This window comes from Petromyzon marinus, chromosome 6, assembly GCF_048934315.1.
Source record: "Petromyzon marinus isolate PM22_M1 ecotype Great Lakes invasive population chromosome 6, UKy_Petmar_22M1.pri1.0, whole genome shotgun sequence".
Taxonomy (NCBI): Eukaryota; Metazoa; Chordata; class Hyperoartia; order Petromyzontiformes; family Petromyzontidae; genus Petromyzon; species Petromyzon marinus.
Window position 1 is genome coordinate 8,729,687 of NC_133672.1, and position 19,555 is coordinate 8,749,241.

The following is a 19,555-nucleotide window of genomic DNA, read 5'->3' on the forward strand; positions in this document are numbered from 1 at the left end:
GCGGCAGAGGTTGACACATTACGCTAACCACTCCAACCTGAGTTTCATTCCCGGCCATGGATAGCATCAGCGGTGAGTGATAGGCGATAGCTAAACCAGTTATGGCCTTCCTCACCCATCCTATATCAAGCCGCAATTGACTATGGTGGTGAAGTATAGTCAAGTAAACCCCCATGACTGACATGGCAAGAGAGAGGCTTTTGGCCTTCATCCAACAAATTTCTGCAAATGAAGGGGATGCAAATTATTGTTTTATTTGTAAAGCTCGTTATAAAATACATAAACGTGTTTGGAGAGGTTACTGTTTGAAAAATATGTAATAAGTGTTCATGAGTAAAACATGTTTATGTTCCACGAACAAACCACCTTGGCTACCGATGGTAAATAGGGAAACATTACTCTGGCTTTTTGTAAACAAATATTTTTTTCTGAAGGAATGCAAGTTCTATTTTTATAAATAAAATGTTCATTCACTTATATTCAAATAAGCCTAATATTAATTACGTGTGAAATTATTTCGGAACGTCATGCTCCATTGCATCATCTAACACGTGCACATCTTATATTAATTTCTGAAGACATTATGTATCACATGGCATTGCTCACAAGGCCAGACCAATGTACTGACAGTGTAATAGGCAAATTTGTAGAATTGCTCCCAATTATTAAAACAACTACCAGGCCTCTCCTTTCTTGAATGCTTTTTTTGGGGCATAAAGGATTATATGCTGCCATATTTGCATAAAAATCCAGCTCTGTAATCGAACTCTCCATGCATTGCATTCGTGATTGATGTCTTTTGTTACAATGTATGCTCAAACTTCAATACACTTAGTCAAAACGTGTTAACATTCATTGCATTTTCCATTCATTTACATCCACACTGTGCTAGTCACGGTGCTACCAGAGTATTCAGTATTTTGACAACACAAATTATAATGTCACAGGCGTGTGCAGGACACCTAGCATCATGTAATGTACGTGTCAAAATCATGAAAGAAACAGAAGTGGTTATCTCTGAATTGCCAAATGAAAAATGGCTTGCGTGAGAGTAATTCTTCAAACAGCTATCTCGCAGAGTTGTCAATTTTAGCACCTGCTTCATGTTTATTGTGAGTTTTAATTTGTATTTATTTTGCTCAAGGAGTACATTTCACTCAAGGCGAGAGTATACAATCGAGCTACCCAGTAGTGTGTGTGAGGAAAAAAAGCATATTGGACTATTATTAAGAATAAAATAATAGATATAATAATGGAGCGATTAAACGATTAATTTTGACTTTTAGTGAAACTGATTTCCTGCTCAAATAAGCATTGAGGAAGTGTTATCTCACGTTTTCATCCAGTGGTGGAACTTCTACATTCCCATGGTGGGGTGAGTCTGCCCATAGGGAAACCACTGTTGACTTGCTCACAAAGCGGTAGTAATTTGATTAACCTCAGATAAATGTCAATCCCCCAAACAGTATTTCAACTCACAGAATTTCGACTGCGAGCCGCTCATTCTACTGCTGAGCCACCCGGCCTGTTTTTAAGGCTCACAATAATACACCAACAATATCCACAGTGGCCGCACACCGGCCATGTAGATAATGTGATGGATGTTGATGTAAGTTTTTCCTTTTCAATGTCACCTGGTTCACTTCCAACCATTGGGCAAAATCTCTTTAAAATCCTGTTGATTAACAAAATGCTGCAGTGTGAAACCCTTTGGTGGAATTTGTTTTCGTCTTCATTAAATATGACCTCAATTTAACGGCCATTGCAGAAAACAGTGAAGTTACATTTTGCTTCCACTTAAAATTGTCTGACTCCTTTTATGTTTTTCTCTGTTCCTTTGTAATATTTTAATATATGTTGTACTAACCAATGCTATATGAATAAAATATATGAATTGATATATATATATATCACTTAGACAATTAATTTATTACTGTAAATTATATATTTTTTAGATGTGTTTCTTGGTTTTATCAAGCAATATTCCCTGATATCTGCATAAAACATTGTACTTATTTTGTTGGATTGAAACGAAACAACAGTTAAATATCCTTATTTATAATGGACATTTCAACAATCTCCTATTAATGTGCATCATTATTTTTCATCATCATTATCAGCAGCAATCATGTTCAATCCAACACCCAGTACCTGTATTGGAGGTCACGGAATTTATACATTTTGTTGTCATTACTCAATACTTTTATGATACCTGAATATTTCTCTTTTGCAAAGATATCATGAAATAATTATAAGAACAATAACATGTCTTTTTTTCAACAGCAGAGAGCAAGGCAAGCATTATTCTAGTGCAGTATAACTCTATCACAGATGGTGGTGAATCATGCTCGGCCTGAGTCAATAATTGGTAAAAAAAAATCCATTTTTAATAATTCAGGAAAATGAAAAACATATTCAACTCCTCTTTTAAATTTATTCATTTTTGACCACGGTCATGAGAAGTTATTGTATTAATTGTTAACGTGCACTTTTTCTTCAGTTACGAATATATATCTTGAGCAGAGATAACCTCACAGCAGAGATAACCTCATGCTTGAATGTTAATGCTGATGATGTTGGAATAATTATGTTTTCCAGTTAATTACTATCCAAAAAATTAAAGACTGCTGAGATCATGCCAGCGATTTTCAGACATCCTTCCAGCTTATATTATCAGAACACAGAGAGACATGAACATAGGTCTCCATTTATGGAAACGTAACTTTGGTGCATGTTAACGTGGGGCAAAATTAATTATTGTACTGTACTTATATGCAACTGCACCCATGCTCTCCGTCCTTCGCTAACCCACACCGACCAGACCAGCATGGTGAAGAATGGTCAAATAACCTGCAAGTTGTATGGAGGGCCCTCCACCGGCAGTGGAGTGACAAAGGGCAATGGAGAGCTATTTATAGTGTGAAATTGGTTATATGGTGCTACGTTCTTAATGATTGCCCATACAAATCTTAAATGCATTTTTTCAGCAGAAATGTACTCGACCAGATATACCATGCACTGTGGTTTTCATTTTCTAGTACATTATTAATATTCTGTAATCTATATTTACACATAGTGTGTGCTTTTTTATACATCAGGTAGAGACAATTTTTTGAACAGACACACTTTGACCATAACTCGATTTATGGCCATACAGTATCTTGTTTGAATTGTAACAAGATATCTGCAGATTGCTTAGTTGGCCAAAAAATCCTCCCCGTGTATTTTATGGACTGCACATACCATATGACACGTTTATCAGAGCAAAACACACGCACTCTACACTCAGCACCATACCAGGCATGAGAACTCTACCAAAAAGGGGCATTTTATACCTGGCAACATTACAATGTCTCTTTTTCAGCCTTGCCCACCAAAGAGATTGCATTTTGTGACCCATAGGTCGTGTCAGCCTTGAATCTAGATCTGAGTCTCATCTTCCATTTTAAATGGCCGAGCAGAGCCTGTGAACCATGGGTCCTAAGCGTGTCCTTTAAAAGACTTTGTATTCCAGCAGTCACTAAGAAGCCTGGTTGCACCCTATCAGTTCAGAAAGCATGGTCAAGACCCCTTTCATTGCAGCAACTCGCTGGTTTTAACAAAAATGTTTCTCTGAGCATTGTGCTGTCAGCCTGTGCTGTAACCCTTCACAAACCCTGGGTGGCTAAGGGTTATGGATGTGGATGCCATGGGTGATTTGGCGCCTAGGCCAACATATCTCGTTATCGGAATTTGTTGCCCATGGCAGTGCCCGCAGGCTTCGTGGTGATGTTTGCGTTGGTAGAAATGCTATTTGGTGCAAGAATTAGATTGAGAAGAATTGGTAACCTTGGCCCTGCAAGAAGATACCAGAGCGTTTTTTGTGTGTGTGTGCATATGATTGCATGTGTGCATATCGTCCAAATCCATAAAGGTTAAATCATTATTGGGTGGAGCTAGTATCTGATAGCAAATAAATGACGGTTGTCGTCCTCACAAAAAAAATTACTTTCCACTCGCAGATGTGTTTGTTAATACGAATTTTATAGGACACCCAAGTGGCAAATGTATTACAGTGATATAGGTTGTTACTGAAAAGAGGATGCAGGATAGCCATTACATAGAGTTTGGAGGTAAATCCAAAAATTTGAATTTTGCTTCGATCACGCATTGCTGCCTTTACAAGTGGCATAGAATTTCATCTAAATTAAACATGGGTACATTATTGATAGGTATGGTAATGATTGAAACAAAATGTATAATATTGTACAGCCATACAAGTTATTCGTGTGACATTTGTCCATTCGGAGTAAAGGTCAGCCCTGTGCACAGCATTTGCACGTCTGCAAATAGGGGCACCTATCCTTTTTTAAAGGGAGTTTAATGTACTCTTTAATGATGGCCAGACGTGATGGAAGAGATAGGAGTACTCCCCATAAAAGGGCCCATCACAATTGATCCCCCAAATTCTGCCTCAATATAGAGTGTGGCTGGAAAAGTCTGTTAAGAAATTGTTGAATTGCTTGTTTCTTTATGCTGATGCAGTTGTAACCGATCATCTTGTTTTAACTTATCATTACATGAATTACCAAGCCTCTAAAGGCTTCGAAGGATTCCCTATACGAGAATGTGGACTCAGTGTGCTCTGGTCAATCGTGTGCAATATTTGTTTGGTTAAAATGCAGCAACTGTGGGCAATGGATGGGACATGAAGGTACTGTCCGTAATGGAAGCATTGTAGAGCGCATGCCGGAAGATTAGCATGGAAACGCGCATTGAATTTGTCCGTTCTGAGGTTACACAATGTTCAGGTTTTGGGTACACACCAAAATCGTTGGTTTATTTTTATCAAATATTTTTTTTATATGCCACCTCATATTATCCAATTAAAAGTTTGCCTCCATTTTATATATATTCATTATTTTAATACAGCTATTTATTGGTAGTAGTTTATCTGCAGTTTGTTCACTGAGCTATGAACCTGGTCACTTGTGTTCAATTCCCGATTATTGGCAAAAACAACTTTGGTGGAAAGTTGTTATCTGAACCGGTCCTTCTCGTCCAGCCCCACCTACGACCAACTTGCACTGACCATTGTGGTGAAGTATGGTCAAGCCAATCCCATGACCAACTCAGCTAAAGGAGGCCTTCTGTAGTGCATTCACAATCGCTGTAAACATTATCATGAAGCCACATTCAGTCCGGCGTAATTTACTTCAAAACACGTGAAAAAAACCTCCTACACCACATGTGCAACAGACGCATATGAATCAAGATTGAAAATTGAATGGTCCCATGTGCTTGAGATCCTAATATCTGCTGTCGACCCCCTTGATTGGTGATGTACATTTGCCTGGCCATTATATTTTAAACACGTCAATTTTAAGCACCATATTATTGATGCCATATTATTGACATTTTGCAGTCGTACATTTTTCAACGAGCTACTAAAGCCCAAATATGAGGGCTCCAGCTGACCCCTATGAATTTTGGATGCATTTTGACCCCTTTGTGTGTGCAGGAGAAATGTATGAAAAGGCTTCAGTGTATCGCCTTATTTGGTAAACACCACTGCTCAGCCGTTACCCTTCTTAAAATATGTATAATACAGTATGGGTTACAAAACGAAAATTAAATTAGATTGCGAGGTGGTTGAATTCCTAAAAGCTAATACTCACATCGGGTGGAGCCGTGGTGCAGTGGTTCACACACTGTGCATTGAACCTAGCCACCCTGACCTAGCCATCAGTGGTAAGTGAAATCTGTAGTCACCCTTTCACCGCACTAATCATCGTAGCGAATTATGAGCAAACAAAACGAAGGCATACAAGCCCACGGGGTTTGTTTGACTGTACCTTTTATACATATACGACACATTATATCTACGTGATTTAACCCCCAAAAAACCTATAATATGGTTGACTGCACCTGAACGTGCTGGTCAATGCCTTGTGGTGAAATATGGTAAAAAATATTCACGATCGGCAAAGCATGGGAAGGCCTTCATCCAGTAATAGATGTTAGCTAGCTCCCCTGGTATACAGGAGGTCGTGGATTTTATCCCAACCCTGATTCCTGTATATTTGGAGTTTGCCTGTCCCTCTCCCCGTGGTCACATAGATTTTTCTCCGGGTCCTCCAGTTTCTCTCTCACACTTTTAGAAACATGCATTTCGAGTATTTGGCTGCTATAAATTTCCACGTGATAAGCCACTTGGATGAGTTATCATTTATGGCCAGGTCGCTTCTGAAAAGGAGCTATATAGCTCAGTGAACCTTACCTGGTAAAATAAAAGATAGTTTAATAGTTGACAAAGGGGCTATAATAATCGTGATTGGCGCTGAGCCAGCAGTGATGGTATCCAGAGTTCAGATTTGGATGTTGCCACCCACGGCTGGCTATATGCCTGCATCAGAAAAAAAAACATCTTGTGAAAAGATGGCAACTTGCCACATAAACAGAATGCCAGAATTGTATTATTATGGGGGAACTAAGGAACATTTTCCATTATAAGGTGGGATTTCCTCTTGGTGAAAGGGCAGCCCATCACAATCCTGACAGGAGACCAATACTCAATGAAATATAAAAAATTACAATAAACCGAACTGTTAAATTACACAGTTTACCATTGTTGGGCGCATACAAATGTACACGTTGCATATTTTTACCTGGTAATTGGGGACGATCATAATGCTCATTCATAAAATCATGAAGATGCACATATGAGGTTTGAGCCTAAAGTTAAATGCTAGCTGTAATGTCACCACACAAACCTGCCTGAAGGATCCATCACAAAGCCCCAGCATTCAATAGCTTTAACCTTTCAAGCATCTCTGAAGCAGAGGCTGCACATGTATACTTCGTGTTAAATGTTTTCAATGAAAGGTATAGCATTTCGCTCTGCCATCTGTCTAAAATGTATCCTGTGTGATCGGGGCCATAACGTTTGAAATTTCGGCACACAGGTGTGGTGATATTTTGCTTTATATATTACCTTCCATTATACAATGGATATTTCTGTTTCTATTTTCAACAACGGCACTGCATACGTGACTTTACCGAAAAAAACCAATGAGTATAGTAATTTATGCAGTCACGAAAGCTTCAATTCTATATTATACACACGTTATCACAAAGTGGCAGATTTTTTGACCCATCGTAAAAATGTACAAGGATCATGAAAAATGTAATTCATAATTGATTTTTGAGTCATATCACTAAAATAAAATACAGTTGATCATCAATTATATATATTATCCGGTACCCGATTATCCGACTGCTTCCAACATTATTCAGAGGTCCCATCCGGCGAAACCGGCAAAATCGCTCGAAAGGCTGTAACCCAGTCTGGCGTTCGGCACTGTGTGCGTGACAAAAAAACAGTAGCTACGCTTGATTTCTGTGTTAAATATGATGTAAAGTACATTGTACACTACATACGACAACTTGAACAATGAAAATACTGCACGTATATACATCACACCATGCAGAGTCTTCAAGATTGTAGTGCTAAATACGGTGCAGTAAATACAGTAACTTTTTAAGGAGGATATTTGTTTTTGTCTATATTTATCTTTAATTATGCCACTTTCACATAGTAAAGAGATTTTAAACACAAAAAAACCCCATTTAACAACACATAAAACATGTCATTCAAGAATGTGCAAAAATAAGCTGTTTTAAATAATGATGTGATTATCCGGCATTTTTGATAATTCGGCGTTCCCCCCCCCCCCCCTCCTCCGAAGGCGTCAGAAAATCGATGATTTACTATATGTGCCGTACACCCTCCTCCACCTGGCACAGTAAATTTATAAAGTTGTCACATTAACAAACGTGATACCTTTTTACTGCTTCAGCAAACCGGTGTTTGGAGAGCAATTCACAATATTTAATTCACAACATCCAACACACAGGTGGCGCTGAAGTAGTAATTAATTGGCACATTTGTTCACGTGACAACTTTATTAATTGGCTTTATCAGGTGGAGGAGGGTGTACAACACACATTTTACGTACGCGATCTGATCCAAAAATCTGTTATGAATCATAATATTAGTCATGAACGCCTGCTTAATGTCAACTAAAATTATACTTTTATAGTATATGTTTTAACAGTTTTTTGCAACAGTACAAAATAACACAATAAATGTTAAATATTTTGAGAAATTACAAACTAAAACAGCAATAACCAAAATGGATGCATGTAAAATCAATTGTCCTGCATGTATAATATGCACATTACTTCTAATATGTATGTTGTCATCGGGACAAATATCCATATACTTTATATGTTTATTAAACATATATATAAAGGAAATTGAAAAGTCATTGTGTGAATAGAGCCAATAAAAATTACTCACTTTTCTTACAGTGAAAATCCATTAACACATGCCAGCTGCACATGTGGAGCTCCACTGTTTTATCCACGCGTGATGGATTATAGCAATATTTTACATTAGCTAAATGGAAACCGTAAGATTGAACCTTTGATTTGGAAACAGCTTTGCTACATAGACATTAAAGGCATTAATATCCAGCAGCCTTGGTGGAGACAATGAGAGTCACATTCACGCGTCCCTGAGACACCATCGATCTGGAATACATGTTGATACACGCAGCCAAACGCCCCCGCATTAGAATTCAACATTGCTATGCTGAAATTTTTGAAACGTCTTCTTACAAAGAGCCACATGTTTAAATAGTTTACAAGTCCACATCGCAAACACTAATGTGCTACCAGTTCACATTCTGTACATGATACAGTTTCTTTGTTTTCCTTGTAAAGAACAGTAAAACTAAAGTTTCTTGATTTATTGTCATATTATACTGACTTCATCATGTAACCTGTGGTCATTAGTGTGCTCCAATTCAAGTCTACTTCTGTCTCTTTAATGGATGAGTCAACTTAAATGGAAAGCATTGAAGGATTATGTTAATTTTCAATTGGGAAGATAGCTCATCAATGCTTTAAAATTGCTGTCTAATCTCATTTAAGTCATTGCAGGCATTACCTGTAAAGTTTAAACTCATAAACTATTTGTATTTTTATTTTGCCAGGTAAGGCCCACTGAGCTATATAGCTCTTTTTCAGAAGCGACTTGGCCACAAATGATAGCTCAAAGAAATGGCGTATCACTTGGTAATTTATAGCAGCCAAATGCTTTAAATGCACGTTTATTAATGTGGAGGGAAAACCGGAGGACCCGGAGAAAAATCTACACGCCCACGGGGAGAGAGACACGCAAACTCCAAATATACAGGTGTCAGGGTCAGGAGCAGAATCAGGATCGAACCCGCAACCTCCTTCATACCAGGCGAGGTAGTTTACATCTCGCCACCGCGGTATCCAGTTATGAGTCCTTTGTCCCTTGGCATGCTAACTTTACTAAAACTGAGAAGTGGTTTATATATATTTTTAAATCAGCAAGGACAATGTCAAACGAGTTTGTCTCTAAATTGAACATATTTGACAAAGATATGTTGACAGTGGTGTACCAGGCACAATTAACAAGAACTCACACGTCTGTCAGTAATGCTCTGTCCTAAAAAGGAAAATGTGAAAGGCGATGTGTAGGCAATGTCCCTTCTTCATAGCACATAAATAGATAAGTCAGAGAGACAGATTTAATAATGAACATGCAAATTTAAAAATTGTTCAGCAGAATTTTATTTTAATTTCTCATCAGGCCCCATGGTGTAAACAAGTGCTGTCTCTGGCTCTTGTTCACTCGATCTCTCTCGCATCTCTATGTGCTATGAAAAATGTGCCATTGCCCGAAACATCACCTGCTACATATACGTTTCCTTTTAAGGCCACAGTGTTATTGACGAATGTGTTGAGTTTTTTGTTAATTGGTCTCAAACACGTATACCCCATTGCCAAAGGTGAGCACACTTTGTGATCTATAGAGACAATTTTTCTTAGTACAATCAAGGTCCCAATTTAAACGCAAACGGGAACGCATGTATCAACCCATCAATGAAAGGTGGAGCCCTTGTCTTCACAACCTATAACCCCTGCACTGCATCATGTGGCTTTTTTCCTGCTGGCCAGATTCAGGATACCAGCATGATGTCACTCTCCTCTCTCGCCACACACCGGACCTTCTAAAAGGCAAATAGATAAGTGGAGCCCTGTAAATTCACGCCACTGCTTGTAGAAGGGTCTCACTCGAGGGTGTTTGACCTCCTCTTCGATCCTGACCAGAGTTATTTGAGAAAGAGGTTGGCGTACCCACACTTTACCCCACCAGATGTAAACTGCTGCTTGACTGACTGTGGTGAACCAATTTGTACTACTGGGTGAACAGATTCGGGCTGTGGTGGGTTCAGAAACTTGCCCATCGTTGCCCTGGGAGACCAGCGGGCCTCGGGATTGCACCACATGACCTGGATGCCTCTAACAATGCTGCTACCCCTTTCACATGCAATCTGCGTCACGCTTTGTTCATCGGTCTACCGATATTTATGTAAAACAGCGAGAAACGCCAACTTTTGTAATAAAAGCAATATATTTATACTTAATTACCACTTCATAAAACGACTCCGCAACTTGCCATTTATTTAACCATTGTCCCTTGTTGACCCAGACCACCATCGCAAAAAAGTGTTGTCATCTTAATTGGTTTTCACCTGGTATAATAGGATCTTTATTATATAATTTTCACCATGGACTGCTAAGCAGTAGAGCCGTTCAGCGTGATGCACTTCTGGGGTGTCGGCTGGCCACGCACTTATCGCTGTATAAATTATTTCCTAGTCAAATGGACAAATGAAAAAGTAAGTCTGACACTAGTTTGTACAATACCCTTTATACGATTTAACAATTATTTGGAAATTGAGCAATGATTGTTGTACATAGATATGCCACGTGGTCATACACTTCTTCAATTTGAATGTATTGATGTTTTGATCGACGTATATTTTACCAGCTGAGCATCCAGTGAGAGGTATTTTGTTTTTTCACTGTTCAAGGCTGATTTGAGGTAACATTAAAGGTGAATGTAAATGTTAAACATTCAACCATAACGACCAACAACATACTATAATAAAGCAGAATACAAAATGGCAATACAATAATTGGAAACAATAACCAGAAGCAAATGAACTCAAACTTAGTGATGTTTTATCCACTGTTGGATGAAGGCCTCCCTCCCCATGTCATCACTTTCCACGGTCCCCACAACCTATCTCGCCCCCGCACACACGCTCCATCTTCGCCGTGGTTCTCTTCACGGGAGCAATGTCTTCCCACAGCTGCTATTCCGTCGCCAGTCTCATCCATCAGCCTTGACCTCTTACGCCCACTTTGCCGTATACTGATTTGTGCAATTCCCTGCGCACATCACTCCATGCTTTTTGTGTACTTTCCAAAATATGTAAATATTTGTTGTAATCAATGTCCATATTATTGATCCATGCCATAGCAGGTAATACTCTTTGATTCAAAACTTTACTCCGTAAGTAAATTGGTATGTTAGTTTTTATGATTTCCAATGAAACTCAACCCTACTCTCGCTCATTTGATTCCTGATCGACCTTTAATATTTGCCCCATATATACACATTCTTATTATAATGTGTACTCAATATTTGTTGTATTTTTTTATTTCATATTTTTCGAAGAACACTCTGTTGTATGAAGGAGATGGAGTTAATCGAAAACCGCAATGTTGGAGCACACTATTTTCATTTAAAAAAATGTTTGTGGATCTAAGACAAAAGCATTGATTGACACTTGACATTGTTAAATAAATGGGCCTCAGAAGAATTTGGTGGTTAGGGTAAAAAAAAATCTCCTCTAACAAGTGTCCAGTGGGCTGCAGTTTTTGTGGTATGATTTAGGAGAAAATTGGGTTTCTGTCAAACATTGTAACCTGTGACAAGATGTTGGATTATCATTGCACAGCAGATTGAAAATACTTTTAGAATGCATTTGAATTACACGCAGTTCTCACAACTAAACATTTCAATGGACATCAATCTGCAGCGAGAGTGGTGGTGTCTGTTTTGGATATGCTGAAGAAAACGCCATTGTAACTATCTGTTTCCATACTCTGAGCGATGTGTGTGAATACTTGGTATGGGAACCGCATATGGAATGCTGCATTTTGATAGAAAAACAACCGACACAACACATACAAAAGGGACACTATGGTCGAAGAGCAATACTTTTCTTCTTTGTAAAGCAATGCTATTTTGCATGATGGTGTAATTCCAACATGGCCCATTTGATGACAGCTGTGCTGTAGGACATGCCCTGGTGGGATTTCACACATGCTTCCGATAAACAGACTATACTCCCAGTGACTTATATCCACGTGTACAAATCCTATGCACACCGACATGGGGTGGATTTGTTGAGATGATAAGCATTTGCAACAAGGGCACAAACACTGGCTATCCTTACCATCCAGTTATGCTGTGCTTATACATGTGATTTTAATACTCAATTAAAATTTACAGAATAATTAAAATCAAACAAATATTCGCGGGCCTGCATTGGCAGTGCTGAACAAGTAGAAACCTAAAAAAAATTAACCACAACTGTTAATAACTTCTGCTCCGAAGAAGGGACGTGAACTGAAATGTCACATTGTTGAATATTATCTTGCGTAAAGGCAATATTATCGATAAATGTTGTAAGGTTATTTTGTTTGTTTATATTTTTCCTCACTATATTTACAAGAGGATGAAATCGATGGCTGTGGCTACCATCACATTTAATGTATACATCAGAGGCTTTATTGCAAGTGTTTTTGGCTGGCACAGCAAAACTCATTTTACGTTTTCTTATGGATGCTGTGAAATGTGGCATACCATTCACATGTGGGCAAGCACGTGCTCTTTATGCATCTGTTTTGTAAGAGTATGAAAAATACCCATATACATGCCCCTCATCAATCTAATTACAAACTAATTGTGTTTTGGATTACCTAAATGTTATGAGCACAGGCCACAGATTTTAAGTAGTTTTTTAAATTATTATTATTAGTAACTGAACTTGTTTTCTATCACTGAAATTTGAGAATACAAGTTATAAATCAGCGAAGGAACTGACTGCAATCTGTTCGGTACTGGGTGTTCACAATATTGTCAGGGGAACAAAATTGGGGATGAGACTAGCGAACCTTAGATTTAAATCCAATAGCAGTAGGCCGATAGATGGGCCAGGATATCGGTCCCTCATATGTGTTCTGAAAATTCCCCTTACCTTCTCCTATGCCAAGTGAATAAACACATGTGGAAAGATGATAAGAAAGACAAGTGTATTTATTCCTGAGTACTGGTTCATTTTATAACCAAGCAGCTGAAATTGACTTTTAAAGCCAATTAAATAATTTATAATGAAAATGCTTTAGAGGATAACAGGATAGTTACTCACCCAGCCAGGGATATTATTAAACAATTAACATTAAAGGTCAAATAGAAGTGGATTGCGGTGTCAGTGTCATATTTTTCATAATAAAGGTTTTTGGGTTAGATCGCGTTTATTTATAAATGTGTCGTAACCCTCCACCACCCGACACGGCCAATCGGCAAAAAAGTGTCACGTTGACAAAAGACAAATAATTCACTACTTCAGCCCACCGGTGTGTTGAAGAGTTAATCCACATTTACAGTTTGAGTACGACGTTTCGCTGGTAAATACATCCAGCATCATCAAGCAATTCTGGCGAATTGCTTGATGATGCTGGATGTATTTACCAATACATCCAGCATCACTGGATGTATTTACCAATACATCCAGCATCATCAAGCAAGGGTTACGACACATTTATAAATAAACGCGATCTAACCCAAAAACCTTTATTATGAATAATATTGGTCGCGAAAGCCTACGTGTTAAAGTGTCATATTTGCCTAAATAGTTGATAGTTTTATTTGGATAGATTGATGCTGGTAAATAATCTCCTCCCGTTTGATAAGCCAAATTGTAAGATGGCAATAGATTCTAATTAACATTTATATTATTATTGGTTATTTCGGTAAAGTCACGTAGAAGGGAAATAATAAAATAATAAAAATATAAAACAATAAAATTCTCACGACGTTTCGACTGCAACACAAGCAATCATCATCAGGTGTGAAAACCACAACAAGAAATTTTGAAAAAAGTGGTGGTTTTTTAACGTTAGTACCACGGAGAGCGATTTGGCAGTTTGTTCAGATGGACGAGTCCATCTATGTTCGGAAAAGAGGAGGGGGGAGATGAAAAATAATGCATGCGGTCTGAAAGCCACCTTAAGCGTGATCAATCTAATTTTGATTTAAAGCTTTCGTGACTGCAGTAATTCATATTCATAGCTCTTTCGGTAAAGTCACGTTGAAGGGAAACAATAAAGTAATAAAATATATTGTTTTATATATTATTATTTTATTGTTTCCCTTCAACGTGACTTTACCGAAAGAGCGAAGAATACGCGATTAATCAATTAAGACCCGAATGGTTTATCAAATCCTTCCAATGATTGCTAAGCCAGAATCCATCTTCTCGGTTGTAATTTTCTCTGTGTTTGTATATGTGGATAGCCTCATGAACAAATCTCTCATAGTAGCCAGATGGCTTGCAAAGAACCTCTGTCTTGGAGAAGTCAATGTCATGTGAACCTACTGAATTATAACAGTGATCTGCCACGGCCTAGGTGTTGGTCCTACCGTGTTTCAGGTCTGCATTGTGTTCATGAATGCGGTCCGAGACATGTCGTTTGGTTTCTCCAATGTAACTACTACCACAGAGGTAACTTAGTTTGTAGACGCCAGGGTACTGTATGTCTGGAATCACATCTATTACAGACGGAACCAGATCACGGAATTTATGTAATGCGTTGAATCTGACCTGGATTTTGTGTTTATTCAAGATTTTGGAGATATTTTTTGTGATCCCCGCAATGTAGGGTAAAGTGATGGTTTTGAAAGGCTCCTCAAGAGGGTCCTTCTTCATGGTTGGAATGATAGCTTTGCGGATTGTGTAGTCGGAATAACCATTAGCCTTAAGAGCTTGGTGTACGTGCTAGAGTTCACTGGCTATGTGTTCCTGGTCGGATATGCATTGGGCTCTATGGTGCAGAGTCTTGATGAGGGAATTCTTCTGGGATGGATGGTGGTGGGAATCCGGTTTCAGGTAAGCATCCGTATGGGTAGCTTTCCTGTAGACAGAGTGGCTCATTGAACCATCAGGTCTCTTTTTTATTAGAACATCCAAAAAAGGTAGCTTGCCATCTTTTTCGACTTCCATGGTAAATCTGATGGCTGGGTGTATGGAATTGATGTGGTCGAAGAATTGGTCTAGAGCAGGCCGGCCATGTGGCCAGATGACAAAAATGTCATCCACGTACCTCTTCCATAAGGTTGGGCGCAGAGTGGCAGTCTGGACGGCGTCAGTCTCAAATTTCTCCATGAAAATGTTGGCTACAACTGGAGATAGGGGGGAGCCCATTTGGGTGCCCTCAGTTTGTTTGTAGAACGTTCCATTCCAAGTGAAGTACGTATTGGTTAAGCAGTGTCTTACCAGTGGGGTACCTCAGTGTTTAGTCCTTGATGAACCAAGTCTTCAATGATTGTGATGGTGTCAGGTACAGGAACTTTGGTGAATAAGGAAACTACATCAAAACTGACAAGCAGGTCGTCTGGGGATAGGGAAATACCCTTGATTGTCGATACCAGGTGAGTAGAATTTTGTGCCGCAGAGGTGGTTTTTCCAGTGAAAGGCCGCAGGATTTCAGACAGAAAACGAGCTAGTTTGTAGTAGAGACGATGGGACGAAGGGGTGTATCTACTTTATGTATAATCTTGGTGGCCTGGCAGCAGAAGGTTTCAACGAGAATTGTTTGGTTTGATCAATTAATGCAGTTGAATCAGAAATGATTTTGTTGGTTTTTATGACGAGGCTGTTGGTGGGATCTCTTTTTTTTTGTATAGCTGCCATCGTTGAGAAATTCTTGAATTTTGATGTTATATTCTATTTTATCCATGATGACAGTGGCATTTCCCTTGTCGGCTGAGAGGATGACAATGTCATCCCTCTTTTTTAATTTATATAATTCAAAACATCACGCGGTGATGTCGTGCTCAAATGAGCGTCGATGCAGGGCTTACCTCCTGGATAGAGTAATGGAAATTCCACATTCCTATCGCGGGGGTGGTTAGTCCATCCATAGGATAACAACTTTTTACATCCCCCCCCCCCCCCCAGAATATCCATTTAGAAATTGTATTGACCCCGAAGGGATGGTGATGGGCTGAGACAGCCCTCAACCAGGATTTCAACTGATAATGCTTCCAATTGTTGAGCCCCTGGCTCTTCTGCTGACCCATCTAGCCGGCAAAACAATAACTCGCAAAAATCTGAACCACCTGCAGTATTCACTCCAAATGTTTTAGGTGATCTTTGTAAAAAAGCGGGGGGTGGGGGCGGGGGGTAAAGACGTTATAACTATTACCTAAAACCTCCATTACTGATCTCTGTATAGTGCAGTGTAATTACCACGGCCTTATATAATCCTCAAAGCTCTCACTCAAACCATGAAGAAGGACCCTCTTGAGGAGCCTTTCAAAACCATCACTTTTCCCTACATTGCGGGGATCACAATAAGATCTCCAAAATCTTGAATAAACTCAAGATCCAGGTCCGATTCAACACATTACATAAAATCCGTGATCTGGTTCCGTCTGTAAAAGGTGTGATTCTGGACATACAGTACCCTGGCATCTACAAACTAAGTTGCCTCTGTGGTAGCAGTTACATTGGAGAAACCAAACGACATGTCTCGGACCGCATTCGTGAACACAAAGCAGACCTAAATCACGGTAGGACCAACACTTTGGCCGTGGCAGATCACTGTTACAATTCAGTAGGTTCACATGACATTGACTTCTCCAAGACAGAAGTTCTTTGCAAGCCATCTGGCTACCATGAGAGATTTGTTCATGAGGCTATCCACATATAAAAACAGAGAAAATTACAACCGAGAAGATGGATTATGGCTTAGCAATCATTGGAAGGATTTAATAAACCATTTCAGGTCTTAATTGATTGATCACGCTTAAGGTGGCTTTCAGACCGCATGCATTATTTCTCGTCTCCCCCCTCCTCTTTTCCGAACATAGATGGACTCGTCCATCTGAACAAACTTTCAAAGCTCTCTCCGTGGTGCTAACGTTAAAAATAACTGCCACTTTTTTCGAATTTTCTTGTTGTGGTTTTCACACCTGATGATGATTGCTTGTGTTGCAGTCGAAACGTCGTGAGCATTTTATTGTTTTATATTTTTATTATTTTATTGTTTCCTTTCTACGTGACTTTACCAAAAGAACCAAGAATATGAATCCCTGCAGTCACAAAAGCTTTAAATCAACATTTATAATGTGCTGTGTTGGTGCACAGATCATAGGGGACAGTGGTTATACCACAGAGGACTCTTCTCAAAGCTGTTGGCTGATATGATTGTGTAGCTGAATTGCTTTTTCACTCATTAACCAAATGAACGGACTAAATATCTGTTGCTGTGGTTCTCACTGATATAAAATACAACTCCAATGATTTGATTTTAGTTTTCATTGTGGAGAATGCTGTGTTTCCCGAAAATTAAACACACTTCAAAAAAATCAAACTATGCACAATAGACACTTGTAATTACTTTCACTTTTTAGTAGAGATGCATTTATCTATTCTGCAAAAAAAATATGAATGGTGCATTTGGAAAAGGAAAACACAGGGATCAAAGGATAAGCTGTGATAAAATTGTCTATAAATATAAACTACGCTTAGTGAAGTCTGCTATTTTTTACAGATCACGTATTTTTTTTACATCATACGGTTGTAAATGGTTAACTGACCTTGTGTGCCCACGTGTGTGCGTGCGTGCCATATGGTAGCATAAGTTGTCTGTCCCACTGAACCAGGTTAAATTTGTGGCCATACAAAATTACAAGTGGCAGTAAGTATGTGAACCTGGCCTGGCTGCCTCCTGATCATTTAATCTGGAAATTAGAAAATAGTATCCTTTCAGGACAAATCGTGGCTCCTCCACCTCCGTCATGTGGCACAGTCTTCTTCAACTTCTAGCGTATGGAAAGTATGTGAAAAATCACACGTCCAAGTTTAAGTCTGTGAGCCATGCGATAGCTTCGGGAGTAGTGCGACTAATACTGCTCAGTCCGCCGGAGAGCAGGTGTAGGATGCAGTTGTTCGTGATATGGTCAATTGTCTGGTTCAGGTGGCTGCAGTCACACTGTGCGTTGTCTTTAAGTCTCCACTTGTGGAAGAGGTGTGTGCAGTGACCAGTGACCAGTTGTTGTTCTGAAGCGGTTGATGGATCAAAGCCATGCGGAGAAATGGTGGGATCGTCGATGAGTTAGTTTAACACGCAGGCTTTCGCGACCAATATCATCCATAATATAAATTTTTGGGGTTAGAGCGCGTAAATATATAAATGTGTCGTTAAACCCGCCACCACCCGACAGCCAACTAGTAAGGTTTGTCACGTAAACAGAACTTGCCAATTCGTTACTAGTAGAGCACAGCGGTGATGTTGGAGAGAAAATCCACAACATTCACTGTTTTTTATCTACGTGATCTAACCCAAGAAAAAACTATATTATAAAACTCCACAGTGTTCGCCAGCGGTCTTTAGTTGACCCCGCTTCATCCAATTGTCTCGTGTGTTCCCAGATTGGTTTCTGGGATCTCAAACAGGTTCGTGGAGGGTTGAGCAGGTCTTGGTTTAACGGTAGATGTACACTTCCTCGGATTTTTCCCAGTTGGTTTGACGTTACGGCATCCCTGCGGAGGTGTGCCACGGTAAATCAAATAGATGTGCCCTGTGATAGCACTTTCCCTAACAGTCTATGGGACTAATCGTAGATCATTCTAATACTGGATATGAAGGATATCCATGTAAACAACTTTAATCGGCACATAGGGTGGGATGACACTCATAAAAGTGGTTAAAGATAAAGCAAATCTCTTTTATTAGTCAATTCTTACACCCTCACTGCTGACGGCTCAGCCACATTCCTTACATTTTAAAGCTTCAATTTATTAATAGACTGTCTGTAATAGTTAGAAGGGGCTGGAGAATACAAATATGAGTACAATTAAGCAATTTGTCTCACAGACTTTCCCCATATATATAGCTGGTGAGAGCTAGAGCAGAATTCACGGTAGACAAAAGCAGACCTTATAATTTAAATTACATATATGTTTTGATTTAAAGCTTTCGTGACTGCAGTAATTCATATTCTTAGCTCTTTCGGTAATGTCACGTTGAAGGGAAACAATAAAATAATAAAATATATATAAAACAATAAAAATTCTCACGACGTTTCGACCATAACACAAACGGTCATCATCAGATGTGAAAACGTCGTGAGAATTTTTATTGTTTTATATATATTTTATTATTTTATTGTTTCCCTTCAACGTGACTTTACCGAAAGAGCTAAGAATATACATATATGTTTGTTTAACATTGACGCTGTTGTGCCCATCCCCTGGGATTTTTGTATGCCCCTCTTCAAACAAGGTCACGCTATGGAGCTGGATACGTACACCTAAACACATGTGTTTTAAAT

The 19,555-nt window shown here is 39.0% G+C and overlaps 1 long non-coding RNA gene across 1 annotated transcript in view; it reads left to right on the top strand.

Moving 5' to 3' along the window:
* The window catches only part of LOC116939555 (uncharacterized), a 75,550-nt gene that overhangs the window by 48,920 nt on the left and 7,075 nt on the right, over positions 1–19,555 (top strand). The window lies entirely within an intron of this gene.